Source organism: Cebidichthys violaceus, unplaced genomic scaffold, assembly GCF_023349555.1.
Source record: "Cebidichthys violaceus isolate CVI_PGR_0920_01 unplaced genomic scaffold, fCebVio1.0.p SCAF_2, whole genome shotgun sequence".
NCBI classification, from domain to species: Eukaryota; Metazoa; Chordata; class Actinopteri; order Perciformes; family Stichaeidae; genus Cebidichthys; species Cebidichthys violaceus.
Window position 1 is genome coordinate 17,990,907 of NW_027176372.1, and position 22,023 is coordinate 18,012,929.

At 41.1% G+C, this 22,023-nt stretch overlaps 1 protein-coding gene across 1 annotated transcript in view; it reads left to right on the forward strand.

The window, feature by feature from the left end:
- Positions 1-22,023, forward strand: part of mid2 (midline 2) — a 134,994-nt gene that overhangs the window by 20,287 nt on the left and 92,684 nt on the right. The window contains exon 2 of the mRNA XM_068714910.1: positions 10,228-10,286. The gene's annotated coding sequence lies outside the window, so the exon portion shown is untranslated. The remainder of the gene's footprint in view (positions 1-10,227; positions 10,287-22,023) is intronic.

The window sequence follows — 22,023 nt, forward strand, 5'->3', positions numbered from 1 at the left end:
CAGAGCGACAGTGGATTTTGGCTCAGTAATGCAACACGAGCTGATATGATTTTGTAGTATAAAGCTCATCTTCCTTGGCTCAAAAAACTGTCTTTCTGTAATTGCTGCTGCATTTGCTGTTTGATTTTGAGCATTTCCAAGAGCACTTTCGAGACGAACAGTATGGGATGCTGAACTCTAAAAGCAACACGTTCTCCCACCAATGCATCAAATAACGCAGCATGGTCTGCGGAACTAAGCGTCAAATTTCGATGCCCTACTCCCCCCTTAATGCCAGTTTTGCACGTGTCAGAGACGGCGGGTCGATATTACAATGCGTTACTTACATACTTGCCTTTTTAAAAATGTATGGTTGATGTTAACTTGACTGACTAACGACACACTTGACTAGAAATTGACAAACACGTCACATGATTAGGGACACTAATGACTCACGTGAACTTTTAGTTTTGCACGGAACACGAACAGCAGTCTTCTGGACTAAAGTCCTGTGCTTGTTTCAGCCTTCCACCTCATTGTGTGGACTATTTCGCACTTCATGCCACGTCACTTGCTCTGCACATAATGCCGCCGGTGGGTAAAGTCACCACGCCAAGGAGCAGTGCCCAAGCTACGTCATTTGACGCATTGAGAATGAGAACAGGTTGGTTGAAGCATTTTGTATTTATTTCTTGACAGTAAACATACGCATTAAACATGAAACCTACAAAAAAACACTATTTACAGCAACACAACTTTCAAGTTGGTCTGACACTGGAACACCTGATCACACCTACATGTTCACACCAATTGGAGCAACATTCCTTTAACTGGTGGCAACAGTATTTCATGGTGGTACTGCACTGTATTGGGCCTTTTTAATGATTAATAAAACAGCTGAAGACAAGCTGATGATGCATTATTTATTGATTTGCCTTTGTTCAGTGAGCCCGTCTTCATCGCCTCTTCCTACGTGATGACACAGTCAGTGCCTTTCTCTGCTCCAGCAACAAATCAATGACAGTCTGCCTGATCAAAGAGTGGGACACATCCCTAACACAACATCAGGCTACATATCAAATATTTAGATGGCGCAGAGGAAGACAGTAGAGCATGAACAGAGCAAAACGGGAGCAGGAAGCTCTGCAGAAGCAACGAGATGACTCCCACTCAGCAACCTTCTCCTCCTGGTGGTGTGTTTGATGTTGGCTCATATATGCAGTTCAAATAGGTTTCTTTTACTGTCAGTTAAGTTCCACTTTCTCTCCACTGTTCCATTTGAGCACATTTCCATCCTCTTATACTTATTCTTCATCTCTCTCACTAATATTAGACATCTGTCCATCCCAGAAGTCATCTTTGGCCCCAATATGACTCAGTGTGATGATGGATCACTAATCCTTGTGTTCTCTCCCTTCTTTTTTTTTCCTTCTTTTTTTAAAGGCCTGTGCTATTTTCTCAGTAGCACTCTCACACATTGGAGTTTTTTTTAGAAGATGAGAAACTGGTCATTTATTTTGCTGCACAAAGTCTGGTTTGCACATCAAAAAGGAAAGGAGGCTATTAGTGTTAGATGTTCTTTACAAATAAGAAGCTTATTAATAATGGAATAGGACCGAGCCAGAGTTAGCATGTTGTATTCAGGCTATGCTTTCATCTGTGATGTGACACTAAAGCTGTTTGCCCCCTTACTGAGGAAGTAAACAATGAATTATTTTACACTTACAGTTAATATTGCATTGTAAAGTAAAAGTGCTAATCCTGAATGTTATGTTTTGGTCGGATTCTGTGAGACCTGATTCTTAGGTGAATAAACATTTCTTGTTGCATCACATCAACTTAAACTTCTTCAGATGAGGATGTTTAGATACAATATATTGGGAGTATATTGTAAAAAATAATCAAGCAGTTGGAAGATGATCCGGTGGCCTTTCTTTTGAGGTAGATTATATTTGAAAGAAACTAACAAGGCTGTTGCTCAGCGCTGACTGGTATCTGACTGGCTGAGCTCCGTCTCAATGATTATCCGACACAGCGGTAGAGGGAGATCAGCCAGTGGCTCGAAGATGCCGATCCAGCTGGGTTACCTGCTAAATAAAACATCGGCTGATCCAGCAAGATTATCTGCTTGTTGCACTGCCAGTTTAACCATGCTGTTCAGTGTCTCTATATATCCAAAATAACACTGACCCAATTACCAAAGTTTTGTTTGGTAAGAGTGAGAAGATTCATTTTCTGAGATACATTTTTCCAATATCCAAAATTACGTCAATAAAAAGGACATTTTGCTAAGGAGTAGCAAATATATACTCAAAATAATCAACTTCTACCAACAGGTACAGCCATGACTAACCGCTAGCAGCCAGTGCGCTAGCTATTAGCACATGAATTGCCTTTTTACTATACAAATATCTGCGACGTCTACTTTAATGTTGCACAGGCAAGGTGGATCCCCCCACAAACAATGTCAAATAACACAATACAATATAAATATACAACAACAAGAAACATGACAATCCATCTTTATGTGATATTCCGAAAGAATATGAATTTATGATATCATTACAGAAGGATTTACTTTTTGTGACTCATTGGAGAAGCACTGATGGCTAATTCAAAAGCTGATGGAAGAAAATGTGCTCAGCGATAATGAAGGCCCTGTGAGGGTTTCAGCAGGGCGAGAGGAACAGCTGCTTGGTATAAAGCCATTGTTGCTGCCTGTTTGGGTGAACCACAGAAATAGGCAGAATATGCACATTATGTGGTCGGTTAAAAACAACAGTTTGTTCAGCCTGATTAGGCTTCTGTTCCAAAGAAGTCCTCTGCACATGACGCATCAGACACTGATGAGATCTCTCGCATGTATTATTGTCTCAGTAAGAGAATCGGTGATGTATGTACAGTGAGAGGCTGATGCTGAAATGATTTACGATTTTTAAACACATTTTGCATTGAAGCTGCTCACCAAACTGGCTCCTTAAGGTCGTACTGTTTTAAGACAGAATAGCAAATATGGGATTTTCCAACATATAAGTAGGATCAGTATCCTACATACAGAATGTGTATACCGGAGCCTAAAATGGGAACAATTCTCCACAAAATGAGATCAAGGTTGTCCTTACTTGTCAGATGTCAGTGTTGTTGGCTTTGTTAGGGCATCTGCTGCTCATGAAACGAAGACCAGCTCAGCAGCTGCGCCGGTTATTGGCGTAGCAGCCAAGCTCAGGACAACGCGACCATGAAAGGGTTACTGCAGTTCTGCTGCTGTGTGGCTGAAATTGAGCAATGCTAACAGATTTTGAGCTTGACTTTGAGCCAACTCTCTAAAGTTGGAGGTTCTTAGTTAAAAGGCGAGCCCAGTCCTCCGAGTACAGACGCTACGGAGAGCCTTGGAGCTGATAATTAAAAGTGCATCCGACTGAGGAAAGAAGTCGACAGTCATTAAGGTGAGAGGTTCAGCCTTATTGAACAGTCTACATAGGGACCGAGACCCGGCCGTAGCTGGCGCCCCATTACAGAGGAGCTTGGTTAGGAGCCACAGTGAACACCACGGTCCAAGTTCAATAAATCACAGAGTCCCTCGCATTAATTTCACAATGCTAAACTTGTAATTTAATTTAGTGCAAATGTCATACTGAAGTGCTGTGTGCGACCGCAGCTCACTCCCACATCCGCTGCCACATCTTTGAAAGTGCACAGGATGAGATGCTGGCCATCAGCATGGGTGTTACTACAGCTCTCAGATGGAGCTTTTTTCATGCATAGGCAGACAAGATAAGAATAACTTCTATTTGGTTCCAAAGAAAATTAGGCTCTGGAGGCTTGTCTGTAAAAGTAATTTATCAGTGCGAATAATTCAACAACTTGATTTCACTACATAGCTCATGTTATTGTGTATAATAGAACATTGGTAGTGTCGAGACAAGGAAGGACGGGGTGACTTGTATTTGCATCTAAGCATAATCTCTCCAAAATAAACATTTAGTTCTGTGATTAAATTGGAACCCACTTAATGTCAGTAATAATCTACTCATGCCAGCAGAAAAAAAAGACAATTCCACCTGCTATTTGCAGATAGTCTAATAGAGTGTGATAATATAAACCATTAAGGGAATGCAGTAAATGAGCAAAACTCTTAAAATTCATGAGAACGTAATATTCCATTGTAGCGTTGGTCATTTCTTTTGTAAACAATGTATACTTGTCTTGTGTTACAGGCCAGATTAAACACCCAAACGGTTAAATGGGGTTTTAAAAAAAGACCTGTTCTTCTCACGCTGGGAAAAAATGCTGATGGTTGACGTACAATGTTTGTATTCTGCTGTGAGTGAGGTCATACCAGGAAACGGGGCGAGGATGTGTGAGTTTCCCTGGCGATACAAAGTGGCTCCTGTGTGTTGTGGTGTAGCTGATAATGAGCATAGACGTGTGTGTGTGTGTGTGTGTGTGTGTGTGTGTGTGTGTGTGTGTGTGTGTGTGTGTGTGCTGAGCTAATTCTGGAAGAGGCAACCAACGCCCTTTCTCATAAAACATTCACCCCAAGAAGTTCTGTGTTTTCCAAAAAGTTCCCACCGAAACGATTTCTAGCTTCTTGACATTGTGTCATCCAAAACAAAGATGTGGCAAATTGGTTTCATGTGATTTGTGTAACACCAGCGCTGTCATCTGATATCAACCATTCGTTAAGTGCTTATCTTGAGGAATATTGATAGTGTTTACGGCTTTTGGTCTGTTCTGTTCCGTCAAAGCTTTGACAGTTCATTTACCTAAGTTGAGTTGACTGAGCACAGCGACAGCCTCGGTTCAGGCCGGATAATTGAATATAGTGAACTTGTCATCAGTCTTGTCCTTTGTGTTTTATTTCAGCCAAACTGTGTGAGTGGTGTTCAGAACTCATTAGCTTGTGTACATTTTACCACTGACATTTATCTGTGCCTGGTATTCCTTTTCGGCATGTTAATAGTTGATTTGTGGTGGACTAGAAAAAGCAAGCCATTTTAATTTGACCAAGACAGAAAGGGTGTTGATGGAATGGGTCTAATTGTATTTGTCAAGTATTAAGTGGGATTGTGACCAGAAAGGGGTCAGCCCTTACAGCAGCTAGAAGAATGTGGTTTTGGAAAAAGTGAAGGACAGCTAATGTCAAGGTGCATTTGTGCAATTTGTGCTGCTGCAGAGTAGCCAACAGTAGAGGATCGTGGTTGTACTGGGCGGATCCCGGTGGCCACCAGCAGGAAACTGTGGTTGTGAGAACAAGAATGCCCAGCTGACTTTTCTTGAATTAGTTAAGATAAAAATAAATATATATATGACTCAATCAGGGCTATAAAGTGTGTGTTGACTAGTCTATGTAAATGGAGTAAGGCTTGTCTGTGCTTAATCCTTAAAGACATACTTTAACGATGGAATCTATGAATAAACCTGACTTGATAAAAATGTTGACATGCACACAGTATCAGGGTCAGAGAGACCTCATTCACAAACACAAATTTTATGCTAACGTCTTATCTGTTTGCCAGACCAGACTGTGGTCAGAAAGGTCTTTTATCTACATCAAAGGCTTGTTGCTGCTCAACACATGTTGCTCACACAAGATTAGCTGCATTTTCTCACAATAATCACTGGCTAAAGTGAAAAAAACATCAGTTTTCTGACACCAATACAGAGTTTTACTTTTGAAGCAGTGCCTCTGCCAGACTGCAAGTGAAGTTGGAGAATTTCAAATATAACCTTTGGGCAAATGACACCAAACAAGATGATGAAAAGACTCAATTATTACATCTGAGCTTTTAACCACATGAATCCCTTCACTTTTTGATTCATGCTATGCTCCCAATTATCCCATTCATCCCCCTTTGTCTGTTAGGTTTTACTCAGCAGTGAAAGTGACAAATATATCAACTAGCCGAACTGCGATGTCTGGCTTGCTAACAGGGTGCTCTCATCAAAGTGAAATCACTGTCTGTCTCTTACCAGAGCATGTTTAGGACCTGTGAGGGAGGGACAGAATATCTGAGTTATTTATATTCACAGGTTGGATATTTTTCCCTGGGTGCCCACCCGACTATCTTTACTTTTCCGACTCCCACAGGAAGAGAATTGTGGGCTGGAAACCTCATTTTTGTTGTAGTAGCTTAAAACTAAAGAAGGCAGAAAAGCACCAAGTGAGAAAGCCTTGTTGTTATGCTGTTCACAGGTTAATGATACACCTGTTTCCACGTCGTACGCAGTATTTTCCTTTGAAGTCAGAGGGACCTCTTTGGCATCACCAGCCCATGTAGCCACATGTATGAATGTGCTGACCCCTGGTTTTCACTGCCACACCTGTTTCTATTCAGAGGATCCAAATGTTCCACTCAGATGAAAGAGTTTCCTTTTGTGAAAACATTGGGAAGGTTAAAGGAGACGTCCACTTTTTACATTGTTGGTTGGATCAATCCATCCGGTCTGTGTTGTGCTTCAGGGGTGTCTTGTTGCGGATTGATGTGAGCCATTTGGTCCGTATATAACCGGAGAGAGAGAGAGAGCTGTGTCTGTTCTCTCAGCATGAATCAAGCACATGTTCAGTGAGTGTTGAGCTTTACCTGGGTTATCTCTTGTCACCGGTTCTCTTTGTGGTCTTCATCGACAAGATCTCAAGTGTCCAGTTTGGGGACCTCAGAACTGCCTCTGTGCTCTTTGCGGATGATGTGGTTCTGTTGGCTTTATCAGACTGTGGCCTCCAGCACACACTGGGCACTTTGCAGCCAAGTGTTAGTTGAGGTGGTTTGGGCCTCTGATCAGGATGTCTCCTGGGAGCCCTTTGGAGGTTTTCCTAGACCGCGAGGTAGACCCAGAACATGCTGGAGGAATTCTACATCTCATCTGGCTTGAGGAGCTGGAAGGCGTTGTTGGGGAAAGAAATGTCTGGTAGCTCTGGGCGATAAATCGATCTTATAAATTACTTCGAATTCATAATTAAATAATGGATTTTCACTATAATTCAGGTAATTACGGTATAGAACTGCCATTGCTTCCCTGTGCTCGCATAGTTAAGAGTAAATGTGCGAGTTCTCTTCAGACACAGGTAAAGAAATCAACATGGCTGCATGCGCTCTCCTCAGCAACCTCGAGCAAAACACTGTCCTCTGTAAAGTTTGTCTAAAGTCTTTAGCAACTAAAAGCAGCAGCTCGACTAACTGATTCCAGCCTCTCAACCAGATGGAATATGGAGCTGGATGACCCTCTGCTGCAACAGCAACGGAGAAGAGAGTTGCGTATAAGACGAGCACGGTGTATCCGCATTGCTCGACCGTTAACGCACATTCGCAGTAATCTGGCAACGGTAACGTCTGGACTACTTTGATTAGCCTGCTGCCATGGCCACCCTGCCCCAGATAAACAGCAGAAAATGGATGGATGGAAGTCAACAATCAGCAATGTATTCCAGGAGTAACTTTATGATAATGATTGAAATTACCATATAGATTGTAGAGTAGAGAGTTTTTCTCATAAATATTTGTTATCCTGCCACAGAATCCCCTCATTTAACCTGAGTCCAGATATGACAGGGCAGTGATGGCAATCTTTGATCAAATTGGTAAATGCTGGTGAAGGCATGTTTATATGTTTTTTTTCAACCTGCTTTCATCTGTTTTTAGTAAGTAAGTTTCTACATATTCTACGGCTGCTAGAGAATGACTGAGCTTTGTTTTCTCACATCAGAGTAGGTACAAATTGGCTGCTCTTCAAAGGCCCTGAAACTTACTGAATCCACTATCAAAGTCTGATATAGCACAACATCACATTGTCTCTGGTCGTCTGGGGAACATGGAAAATACATCACTAAGCAAAATAAGTTGCCTTAAAGTAAACAGTTTGATTTCCAGAATCTGTTAGTGTCAAGTGTTTTGATTCTGGCTTTATACTTGAACTCTCAATGTCCCTTAATTCCGGGGCTTTGTTTTGACATCAGACCCTTTTATGGGTTTCCTATTCGAGATTTAACAGCGAGGTAAGATTTGTAATTTAATCAATAAAAGTAATATTTCTCAAAGACATAAAACGAGACTGTATGCTGTCACCAAATACTGTATACTGCACCTGCTTGCAGAGTAGAAAGACATATTATAGTCTGTTCTTCTAATTCATGTCACGTGCGCAAGGCTATAAGATTTGTTGGGTGATCACATTATCTGTTTATAACAGCTAATTGATACGATCACTATAATAAACCATTCTAACTGGTCGTTATGTAGCAGTAGCAGATAGTTGTGAGCTGGCATAGACACTAATCTCACATTTACATTTAGATATTAGACATTAACTGACACTTACATCCAGACCGAGTGAATGAGTGCAGTGCCAATGATAACGGTTTATCAGGACGATGTTTATCTGAAATGTAGAAACAAAATAGAAATAAGGCATTGACTGTGTACGGTTTGAATTTTTTTTACAATAAATATAGACCCTTTTGACTATTGAAAAACACATTTTTCATGTTTGCTTCGTACTGTAAATTGAAATGTATTTTTCTGAATTAAAAGGTTTTGCCTCTCTTTATATTTGTCTCTTTTGTCTGTGATGAAGATACTACTTACTTACTTTGCATTCAGAGGAGATGAAAACTCGTTGCACTACTTTGTCATCCATTGACAGGCCTGTTCTCTTCTTATTGTCTCTTATTGGGCAATCATAATGGTTCCTTGTGGCACGTCGATGCACATCAATGATTAAGAGACGGTGGACGACAGGAGGAGAGATTGGCAGCGATGTCGTTCATAATTAATCGTGGTTTTGTTTGCACAACTCATTTGAATTAGTTAATATGCTAAATAATGAGCTGTATTGAAAATTAATGAATGCTTATGGAGTAATTTATAAACATAATTAATTATTCCGAGTGCAGCAAATATACCTAATTGACAAATGTGAACGAAGTGAACACACAAATATATACATTTTTCCTTTATGTTTTCATCTGTATTCACGTGAAACAAAATGTTTGATATGCAGGAACATCAAAAATATCAAGCATAACAACACTGTCTTAAGTGTTTACCGAATACTACAAAATCCACAGTATTCAGAATCTGGAGGCATTTTCTACACAGCTGCTCAACACTCTCCTCTCCGTTCACTAAAGTCCCTCCTGAACAGGTTGGGAACAATTGCTTATTAGGACCGAAATGATGGGCTATGAGTTCTGTATTCTCCGAATATTTCATGCTGACAAAAAAAGTAACTCCGCACCTGGCTGGCCCGCAAGTAAACAAAGCGCTGATTGTTCATGGTGGGACTTCTTCTGTGTTGACTGCATGCTGTTGCCTTTGTTTAGCTGCCTACTGGTGTAAATATTTAACTGTCGCCTCTCTGAGGCCAGATCTCACTTGAATTCCTGTTATTAGTAATATACAATCTGAGGCATTCTATGAAGTGTAATAAGCCAGAAGTAGTGATCAAATCTCTTCAGGGTTGTAAATACATTCTTTTTTTGTTGATTGTTTTTTTTGAATGTGCGTGTAGGATTTGTGTTTTGAAAGATTACGTTGTCGCTCTTGGCTTAACACGTGTCTGATTTATGCAGCTGATAGCTGAATTGTTTGTTTTATAAGAACTGTTGATTTCTTTCTTTTTTAGCTGGTAGTTTTCCCTTGTGTTGAATCCAGAGGTGTAATATACGGTTACAATGTCTAAAGATGCACATGCAAGGTAAACTATGACGTCAGTGTGGCCAGAGCCTGGATTAACAGACAAAGAAGAATGTTATGTGAACACAAAAAGCCTCAGTAAATTACGTTTTAATACTAAAAGACTAAGATGTGTCGGAAAGGAAGCGATTGGCTGTGAGGAGTAGGAGGGCTACCTTATTTCTGAATGACTAGTTTTTAAATAGTATAGGCAACGTGACGTGACATAATGTGTTACATATGACCGCATTGTCTCTATATTGTTGTTTTTTTTGCTGGAAGGATTACTTATGAAATCCCCACCTCTAGCGCCTACAATAGAACAACTAATAGAACACCCAGTGGGTGTGTTTGGGAGACATAAGTTCAGCATGTGGGTCTGTCACAGACTATTGCTTGTCATTGCTGCCATCCGCAGCCTACTGTGAAATAATTGTCTGTTTTGAACTCGAACATGTGGTTTCATGCTAATCTGACTAGTTTTCTCATTATCCTCCGCCCCCCCCCCCACCCTTCCCCTCCTATCCCTCCCTCTCTATATCTCTGTCTTACCATCTCTCTCTGTCTCCCTCTCCAGCCCAGCATCGTCCACGGTGGTGCTGCTCATTGCTAACTAGGCTGCCTCCAAGCCCACAGGTACGTTTCCTCCCCCCCTCCTCTTCCTCCACTTCATGCTCTATTTTTAACTCCACTCTGCAGGATCCTTCCCCATGGTTCTGCCTCTCCAACCCCAACTTGCATCTCTGTCAGCACCTAACTACCATTCCAGCCGAGTGGTAGGAGCCTGTAGACCAATACCTATTTATTAATTTATGCCCATGCTTACTCTTCTATTTTTTTGTGTGTGTGTGTTGAAGAAGCGCTGCCTCAACTTTAATTTTGATGCTTTACAGTATGAGAGGGCACATTTTTTGTTTCAATAACATGAGATGCTCTTTTCAGCTGGAGGTTTATCCTCTTTTTACATCGTATTAGTAGAAGTATAAATGAAGTGTAACATGATGAGAACATAGTGGGGGAGTTGAGGTAGAAGATGGGAGGGATGAAAGAGGAGGGAGGATATAACCAAGGTGATGATTAGGATTCAAAGCCTCAATGTTTTGAGTACATGTGATGCACCGAAACCCACTGAGAGCCACACTGACTTAAATGACTGGATTAGCAGTGGATACGTTCATTCATGTCTGAAGGGGTTTGCTTTGTTAAGCTGCCATCTTGCCTCGCATGGAGCCTGGCAGCCGCCTCGGCCTCCCCACTGAGTGGGAACATAATGCACTTGTTGGACTGTATAGCTGGAGTCCGGGGCCTCGTCAGCTCCCCCCTCCTCAGCCTCTTGTCTTTTAAGACCGCTCGACTGGCTTTTCCCGGTGCATATCCTCCTGACAAGAGCTTACAACACATAACCTCCTCCAGCGGATGAGTGCCACGCTCTCCAAGCTATCTGTGTTTGTGTGGAAAAAGCTTTTTCACTTTATTATACACAGGTTGAGTGGGTGTGCATTTCTCTCACAAAAACAATTGTTGTTGAAGTTATTCACACCTCTGTGATGGCAACGAATAGCTTGAAATGGATTGGACTTATTATTAATTCATTCATTTATTATTAATTGGCCTCTGAAAATATGGGGGACTGTATAAAAATGGCCATAATTCCTCAACATTTCATGTAATATTTTAGTTTTATCCATTGAATTAAAGCTGAACGTCTACACTTCAACCACATATTGACAGCTTAATTTCAAGTCCATTGGAGTCGTATAAAGGGGCAAAATTAGAAAAATTGTGTCACAGTCCAAATACTTACGGCCCTTACTGTATGTATATATATATATATATATATATATAAATATATATTTATATATATATATATATATATATATATATATATATAAATATATATATATATATATATATATATATATATATATATATATATATATATAAATATATATATATATATATATATATATATACGTCACATATATTTCTTTTGAAGTATGATGCAGCTTGCAGATAAAGCTTACAGATGCAGCCATAGCTTTCCAGGTGGCACGAGTGTTTTATCTTACCCCATCGGAGGGGATCCCTTAATAGACATAAAGTAAATTAATTCACGCAACATTTATTCTCAGTGATATACTTTCTATTTAGTGGTTGTCACCCTTGGGCTCGTAAGGCTTATTGGACGACTACAGACTAAAGAACAATCTATTTTTCTTATGAGCAAGGGGTTTAGTTCCCATGGTTACACTGTTTGTCTTTGATGTGAAGCATTTACGTTTAATATGAACTTGATCAAGGTTGTCTTTGACAAAGAAGGGAGGAGGGACGGAGAGAGAAAAAGAGTATGAAAAAGGCGAGATTGAGGCTCATTTAAAAGTCATTGAAGCCAGGCTTCGGCCTATTGGCAAGCATTGTTTGATTTTAATGATGGCCTCTCAAGAACAGATTACACTTTAAATACATGCTGACTTAAAAGATGAATTTCCATATTCTGTTGTGTGATACAGACAATTGAGAGGGCCGGCCATGTCGTGAGGTAAACAACGTTTTGTCAACACGGTCTAACTCGGTAATGATCCTTGTCTGTGTTCCCAGATGTGGCATTTAGGACTAAGGACAGACCTTCCTGACTTTCCCATGCAGAACCTACGCTGGTAAACAGCTATAAGAGAATCCATTTGTCAAACTCACAGTCCTTCACGGCTATAGACAACGGCTGTCAATTGGAGGTTTTTGAGTTATTATGTGCCTTACCAAAAGGAGCATGCAGCCTGTTTTTTTTTGGAGGGGTTTCTGAAGGATTTTACGCACACAAGCACTCAAACACGCACTCAAACACACACACACACACACACACACACACACATTAACTCTCTGCCCTCTCTTTGTCGAGGAACATCACACACACTCTCCGAGTGCTCAGTCTTTGCCTGTCAAGGAGGAACACTCTGCAGCAGATGCAATAGGCCAAGCAGTGCATTCTGGGATAATGCACACTGTCACGCTGCCAAAGTTGTGATGTTGCATGCAGCACTGAGTATAGGCTTTGAATGAACAGCAATCATTTCTGTGCACTCCCATGCTTTGACATACAGCGTTTACAGCCCATTCAATTTTTTTTAATTGCTCAGTCATAAAACCATGCCCTTTTTAATAATCCACTCTATGACCCACTCTTTTTCCCACTGTGTTGTTCCTCTATGCTAAGTGGTAAACATAGCAGGAATGCAACTTGTATGCAAACTTAGGTACTTCCAATGATCGACCCGATCTGTCTTGGACATATTTTAGGTGAAAGCAGGAGTGAGTCCCAACTAGCTGTGTTAGCAGTACCCTTGTAAATTGGTTCTCCTCTATGAGGCACAAGGGTCTCTCTGACTCTCATCTTTCTGCTCCACTTTGGCTTCCCCCTTCTCTGCTCTCCATCTTTTTCCTCTGATGTCAGTTTCTCACTCATCTTCATTTATGCCCTCTTTTATGAGCCTGGCAAAAGCATAAATAGATCATTAATAAGAGAGAGGCAAGTTTTTTTTCCCATTTCATTTCCCTTCCTCTCCACTTGTCTCATCCCACCTCCCTCCTCCGCTGCTGTGCCTTCTGACAGCCGAGGTACCCTGCAGCCTGCCTTGGCCAGGTACTGCACTAGATGAAAGTGTTTGCAGCCAAAGCTCTTGTTCAAAGATGCCTTCTGCTGCATCCCTGCTCTCCATGAGCACTCAGTTGTCCCTGCCAGGCAGACGGAGAGAAAGAGGGCAAGGGAAGGAGAGGGAAAGAAGGAGCAAAAGATAGAGGGAAAGACTACCAGAGACAAACAGTGACAGAAAGTAGAGAAAGAGAGAGTGACATCTTGAAAATATGCCTTACATCAGATCCGGAAGTGGCACCTGGTCTCTGTAGATGATCAAAGAAGCTCAGGTGAGTGCAGCTAGGGGAAGCGACGTACTCGGCTTCCAGTTTGAAGCTCCTCTCATACAGCCGTACTCAGTCTGGGGGTCGCCACGGGACATGAACAGGTTTTTGAAATCGTTCCTGACATGTTTTCATCACCTGACGTCTCGGAGTCACACTGAGGTCTGGGTTCAGTTGAAGAAGTAACATCTTGTGCCTTCAACAAAATCCACTGAACTTCATCCCTCAAGGTGAAAATTTAAATGGCTTGTTTGGCTTCAGCGCCCGATCAAGTCAGCACTGATGTCCTAACATATTTAGTCTGGATTTGTTTTTATCAGTTTGCTACAATGTAAGCAAGCTGCTCTCCCTCATGCTGAAACATATGGATCAAAGAGCAGAGCAAGTAACATTTGTTGTCCCTGTGAAAGAGAAGTTTGATCTTGAGGAAACACATGTCTCAAGAAAATAACACATGGACATGACATTCACTTGTTATGGTATCTTGTTTTGGGATAAATGCTAAATTCCTTCTGCTCAAACTAATCAATAAGATGCGCTGATTCCCCACTTGAAATGATATTGGCTTGCCACGCAGGAGATATGTCTATGAACTATGTGGCAGTTCTCCAGTTACCATTTTATTCTCGTCAAAATCGCCTGCTGCCTCAGCTTTCAAACTGTTTTACAATGCATTACTAGACCAAATCAAAACACAGCGTTGTGCTTGCAGGCCCAAACATACATTTATTAGCTTCTGTCAGAAAAGTCATTGCCTGGGAATAATTGGAAATTTTAAGCGTAAAAGAGATATTGTGTTTGCCGTCAGAATGTAAACGATTTGTTTCTTTGAAATAAACATCGTGATAGACAATCTCCTCCGGGATTGGAAGGAGGACGAGCGGGGATCTATGGTATACCTACATAAATCTTGTCCGAAGACAAGCCAGATAATGCACTGTAGGTCTGAGCTGGGAGATTTAGCCTCTGGATGCTGCGGTGATGGGAGATACTGAGGGGAGGCAGTGCGGGCACTAAAATAACTGACAGTTGGTCATTACGAAAGACGCAGGTGGGCCAAAAATCAATCACGCCGAGACCGGCCTGGACTGTGACAGATGCCTGACGTCTGCTTGATGAAGAGCTCTGCTGTTCCTCTGAGTGATGGGGAGGAGGAGAGTGGATTGAAAGGGGAAAGAGGGAGGATAAGAAAAAAGGCATAGAGGAGGAGGTGTGAAGACAGTAATGAACCACTGAATCACGGGAATCAGCAGGAGAGAAGCAGAAGGGTTGAGGTACTGTATATGTTAAGGAGTAGATGTGGAGGAAAAGTTGAGGAAACAGGAGGAGGTCAGCATTTCATAGAGCAGAGGGGAAAAGGAGATAAAGAAGAAGAAAGGAAGGGCAGGTCGAAGAACAAAGCTTTTTGCCAACACCTCAGGTCGAGCTGTCATTGGACGTGGCTTCAGTTAACGTAGCAGCACCTCAACAGCACTGCGTGCAGGTTTGAGAGCGGGCCGGAGTGCGTGTTTTGACAACACCTTTTATAGGCTATTTCATGGTGTCTGCGCTAACTGTATGAGAAAATATCTCAAGTGTGAAATGCCACTGCATTATTGGCCCACACTCAATAACTGGGAGCACTTTATTTAATTTTTCTACTCATTTAAAAAAATGTGTATATCAAGGGGAATTTTGTACGGCGGGATAATGTCGGGGACGTAAATGCACTTTTAAAGGTCGGCCAAAGTCCAATGAGATTAATTTCAAACGACAAATAACTTCAATCAAACGTCAGTTTGTTCTGCTCAACACGACTACTTTATGACTTATGCGTGAAATGAACAATTGGGAGCAGACACCTGTTGTTGCAGTCGTTTTGCCATTTTAACCACCATATCTGAGTCTAGGTATAGCACAATACAAAACATGTCCTTGCTGATGCTAATATCCTCTGTTACAAATTTATCTCTTCAGATTGAGAATCTTTTTAATATAAAAAACGCATTGTCGGAGCTCATATCTGTGTCGGACCCCTTTCTTTCTTTTTTTTCTGTAGTACAATGAGATGATACCGCAGCAAATGGAGGGGAATGAATCGTCGCGGCAAAACAACAATCCAGTGGCAAATGGGTAAACATGTTTACAGAGCAGTAAGAGTACTTATCTGGTGCATCAATGTCAGCCTAAGTATTCCACAACAAGGCCACCAGACAACATAGGAACAAACAAGTTTTAGATTAGTGTTTGGAACAGAAAATAACTTGGCTAAGCCTTTCTGCTTCTGCACATTCAATACCATTACTGCTCCTTTGTGCTGCATTCTTTAGAGTTTGCTCAATGTTTGCCGAGGCGCTCTGATTAGCACTTAATTTGAAGAATTATTGATTTTGACAGTCTTTGTTAACACATATGATAATCCACGGAGCCTCCAGTCTCTTCGGCACGCCCTCCTTTCGAAGCTCCTTAAGCTCGAGTAGATAGATGGGACCACACCTCAACCGGAGGGGAGATGTTCAGGTCAAGTGCATGAACACAGTGCACATGCAGTATGATGCGCATGACGGGAGAACATGCCTCAAACCCTTTTTAAAAAATCATGAGGTCATTTGCTGCTAAAACAAGAATTAAGCAATTTAAAGAAGTTGAGTAGGACATGCAATCGGTGCTGAATATGAATAATAAATTGAGGAAAAGATTGTGGGGGTTTTCAGTTGCTCATCCCGTAGGTCTGAATTATGCATAACTCTTCCCTTTGCTGCTACTACTACTACTACTACTACATCTACTGTATTTTGCGCTTGATACTTTGTTATTGACAGTTATCTTCTTACAGAAATAAATGTGCAGATAAGCCTCATTTTGAACAATTATTATAATATACTTGATAGTCCCTATTTTAAAGAAGGCAGCAGTGAGAGGAGGACGATGATATGTAGGTTCCACTCAGATTGGGTTTGCAAACATTATATTCTTTTTGGTTTGCTTTAATACATGTTTTCATTTTTACAATATTTAGATGTCTGTAGTCTGTTTGTTAGGGAACAAATTATGATTACAGCACCTACAACGTTCTACATCATCACACAAATACCTCACATCCATTTAGTCCACATGTGCTTTGAATGGTTTCACATATGAACATGTAAATCAGCGGAGATAGTATTGTATCATATTTCATGCAATTTGCCAAAAGCTCTCTATTTGATTGGATATGCTACAGACACATTTTTTGCCATCTTTCGGTTTATGTTAATGAGCGCTGCACAGCTCCTAGCATACAACGCACTGCGTAGAGTCTTAACCACGCATGATGCCTGCTCCATACTTTCCCTTAATCACTATTTATTTCTTCTCTGTATACTCAATCATCTTCCTCCCTCCTTCCTCCGTCTACGTCCTCTACCTCTTTTCTTTTATCTCCTGCTTTAATCAAGCATCCCATCGCAGACCCAGGAGGACGGGGGATAATGAGATTAGGCCTGTACATGTTTACACTTTCTGATTTACATTGAGCTTTCCCTGTCTTTCTCTGTCTGACCCATATTTTCTCTGCCTCCTCCGTGTTTTTGCTTTTTATGTCTCCAGTCTCCCTCACAGGCTCTCTATCTTTCCCACTTCGGTTTCTTTGCCTTTTGCTGCAGTAGCAGTATCTATATACACACACACACACACACACACACACACACACACACACACGCATATATGTTCACTAGTAATGTTATCCAGTGTGCATGATGTTTTTATTCCAAAACTGCAGTGTTAGATCTGATTAGTTCTGTTCAGTTGACTGTATCATACTTAATTTGTCATTCTCTTTTGCTTGTTTTGCATGGTACTGCTGTTGTGTGGCGGGTTATGTAATAAAAAATCATAAGGGGACTTTTTTATGGTGGAACCAGTGCCGTTAGAAGTATGCATGCGAGTATATATATGTGTGTGTGTGAGTGGGGGCATGAAGTATATACAGTGACTGATCATGTTGAGGACTTCTCCTCCAGTCATCTGTCATCGAAACTGTCCTCAGTGCAGCCTCCCTTCATGTCACCCGGTAGTTTGAGAACCACTCAATTTTTTTACAAAGTAGAGCTATCCAAACAGGGGAGAAGAAGATACTAAAGCTACAACAAAATGCAATGCGCAGAGTCCCAGGTTTTAGCAGCCACTCCTTGTGAGGAAACATAAGGTATTTGCAATAGGGGAAATGAAATTATAAGTACTTGGCAGGAGGGCCCTATTGATCCACTGTGATAGAGATAAGGTGAGTGAGCCCATTCCAAATGTCTGTAATCCTAAACGACTTCCGTGGTACCCAGGGGATGTGAGATCCTCATTTTGCATAATTGACCAAATCTGCATAATTGACCAATACTAAGCAGCACTCTATTTTGGAATGTCTTTTAAAGGCCTGATCCGTGATCCAAATGTAATCAGAAGCGTCGTGCCATTGCCACACATCAAAACACTGAAACCAGCTCTCACTCTCAAATCGAATCGACTTTTAAAAAGTTTACGTCGGCAATATAAAGGCTAAGAAAGGAGACGCTCGCGTTACAACACACATGGAGGGAGAGCGACATCGTTCTCTGCTCAGGTCGACGCTACTCCTCTTCATCTGCACCAGGAAAATAGTTGTTTGTCGCTATATTAATGCTCTGAAAATTGAATTTAGCTCCTTTTATTATCAACCATTTGTATTTCAGGTGTGTGCTCGTTCACCAAATCAATCGTGTCATCTTGTTTGGATTTGTGCACCTTAGATAAGAGAATGAATATGAAGTAACTATACAGGGAAGTTTGTGGGTTGCTGTCAAATAATTCAGTGCTGTGCTCGTCTAACTCCCACGTCTTGCCCTCTACCACACCTGTGAAGTCTGGTTCAGACACACACGCACCCAGGTTGTTTTCTGCACATCGTTCGCTTCGCACTACTGTTTCTGAGAGCCATTTTAAATCCGCCCCCGCAGTTCATTAGGTCATTATAAAGTAACATACATAATATTAATGGCTTTTTGACAGACGCCACTGCAGTATGGGGACCCACTAACTGTTAAGAGCTATTGCCTATGTGTCCCAGTTGGGCTGTATTTTAACCTAACTGCAATATACACACACACACACACACGCACACACACACACAAACAAGTCATCGTCTAGCATCTGGAAACCAACCACTTTGCTGACTGTGATACAGTCTGGTGCTATAAGGCCACCAGTGTTATGGTAAACCAAAAGAATCATTAGTGAATATAAAAAGCAGCTCCTGTGATCCTAAAGATTCTGACAGCTGACAACAAGCTTCATGTTCCCAAGCCGGGCAGCTACTCAAGCAGAAAACACAAACGTGACATTATGGAAACAAGTTTTTAGAGCTGAATTTGAGTCCAGATTATTTCTGAAGGTTTCAGGCAGTCTTGGTAATACATATCAGCTGGAGTTACAGGAGTGTTACAATGATGGCAGGAGACATTGGTTTGGCTTCCAAAGAGAATGCTTGGTGCTGGATTGTGTTTCTGTTTTGTGATGAGATGTATTGGCTGGTTTGGATTTATGATTGGTTATTTTTACTAATACGGTTGACCATCTGACTTTTTATCTTCTCTTGTTTTACTTTTGTTGATATGCACTGTGGTCGTGATAATATTTTGTGAAAAGCTGAGTTTCCAGCTATGGTCTAACTGTGTAAGTCATATAGAGGCATCAGTAGTAAATTGGGAATTGTTTCATAATCAGTTAAAAGTTCCTCACACTAACTTTCAGTGTCTCCTGAAAGTCAAAATGATAGCAAGGACTTAAGTTTCTAAGTGGTGCACTGACACATCACAGCATATTTCAACAATGTTCCATAACGTATAGTGAGCTCCTCCTGTACAGATTAACTTAATGTTTAAAGTTCTAGTCTCCATCAGATATCCAACTATTTTTGACAAATTGGTTGTGCATGTTTTTCGTCTGCTAATCATAATGAGGTGGCCCAAAGCCCCTAAATGAATTTCAGTTCTTTCATATTATCTAATATAAATTATGGTTTAGAAACATTACTGACTAGATAAGCGCTTTAATTATAACAAATAGTGTTAAGGGGCTATAAAAGCTCTTTAAATCACAGTTTATATTTGTCAATGTGTCCTGGCTTTGTGTAATGAGTCCAAGCTGCAAAGGTCAAATAATTAGTAGGATCATTTTATCTGAATATATTTTAGCAATTTTAATTGATATTATTCTCATGTCTTGGGTTGTATGGTATACAGTAGTGTCTCTCTTATTTCACAAATGTAGATTATGCTGTTGGTGACAAACACCCACTAACCTACTTCTATGTCCATCCAAATGACCTTATGACCCATAAGGAATGTGTGAACAGGTGTAAAGTGGACATTGTATGTTCATCATTTTGTGTTCTTTTTGTACCGTAGTAGTCCCTCCTTAGGTTTGGCTCTGTGTCTGTGGACAGCCTGTGTTCGGCTCCAGCCTGTCTTGGTGTGGAGCCAGAGGGTGAAGAAGGCAATAGGACTATGATAAGAAAGTCTGGGCATTCCCTCCACAGAGTACGCAACCCCTCCCCCCCACACACACAAACACACACACACACACACACACACACACACACACACACACACACACACACACACACAGTAACAGCCTAATGGCTAAGTGACCAGTTAGAATTGCACACAATGTTTAACTTGAGCTTTAAGGAGTTCAAAGGGTTAAGCATACCCTCTCAGTTCTATTAAAGTAAAAGTGCCAACATTTAACAAATCTTAGTGCTTTCAATTCTTCACTTACATTTTTTTTTTAATACAAAAAATTAATGGTGTTTTTGTCTGTGTAGGTTGAAGTGAAAACTGAATGTCTGCAGTCTGACTCTATTGGCAAAAAATATCAGATTTGAGATGGCGAGACTAATGGAAAGTTGATGGAGCGATGCCACACCCAGCAACTTGTTTGTTTCTGCCCTCTGAGTATTTTATTGATCTGTTTATGAGGGAATCAACTTAAAATGAAGAAAAGGATGGCCTAGAGGATGCTATCTTTAACCCCTTTAAAAGTGTACGTACCAACCTGTAGTGTTTTATCCCACTAAAGTAATGGAGAAATACATTTAGGTTGTTTTAAGTGCATCATGAAGCGATGTTAGATTACTAAAACATGTGTTACCATATTACGTCTCACCAGGTTAAGACAACAATTATTTGATTACAAATCACTCTGATTACATTTCAATAAAATTGGAGTGAAATACGGTTACTGAGGACTGTATGTATTTTCACACCGCAATAGTTAGAGACCCATTCAGGCACAGAATACCAGATCACCCTCTTGAGGTTTCTGCACTCGGTTCGAAAACTTCCTACGTTCCGAAGGGAACAAAGGTTTTTTCATGTCTCTGCTGTGAGTGTTTTTCCCCGATCCCTTCATGTAGCTGCAGCACACAGACAGCCTGGTGCTGTACAATAAGTCCCCAATGATCTGTGGGCTGGGAGAGGAAAGAGGAAGAGAGGAGCTGATGCATTTCCTCTGGACACACACTGTGCGGTGGTGTTGGTGATTTGTCGTGCATTTCTAAGTGCGCACACACACACACACACACACACACACACACACACACGCATTGTTAAAATACTGGCGCTGATGGTAATTTGATATGTAATATTACCCATGCCTGGGCCACTGTAGCACAATAGTGAGGCCGAGTCTCCAGTGGCCGGTTTGTCTTCTGTCGACAGCAGCGTCAGTCCTCATGCCTGCCCTCATTCTGTCTTTCATTCTGTCTTTTCATCACATTTTTCAAAATGTATTTTGTTTTCTAAGGCAACCGTTATTTATTTAAATACAGTCAAATAAACGCTGCTTCAATTTAGTTTTGCCGTACAGTAATACAGTAAGTCAGTGTCCCAGCAACCTGTGACTAAATGTATTGATTCCCAACTAACTTTGTTTTGACAATTGAAGCTATTGCATGTCAAATTGATGTTCCCACCTTAAATTGAGAGTTCCTTCTCAATTCCTTTCCTTGCCTCCTCTCCTCATGTCTTAGTCCCTCCCACTTAAGATGCAAGCAGATGAGGCAAGGAAGAGATACGAGGAGAGAGGAGTCGAGGCAACAGTTGTAAATAAAGTGAGACAGCCGGACTTTGGGGCCGTCATTTTAAAGTGACGTCAATTAATTATGGCAGGCTTTCTGTTCATTGTTTTTGATATAGCCTGCTGCTGTATTTTATGATCTCTGTCAGATGAGCATAATAGTGTTCATAACTACTTATACATTTACTTTTAATTCAATTCATAACATGGCATAAGGTGTCACGCCTCTTTTATTTCTGCAAAGGATACACCTGTGCATCTTCGCTCATAGCTCCTCCGGTAAGACTCCTCTCTCTTCGACATGCATTTTTTAGGAAATGAGACATCCTTCAAGATGACACATTGAGATCTATTTATGGGTCACAGGCAGGAGGACGGAAACAGGAGGCTCAAA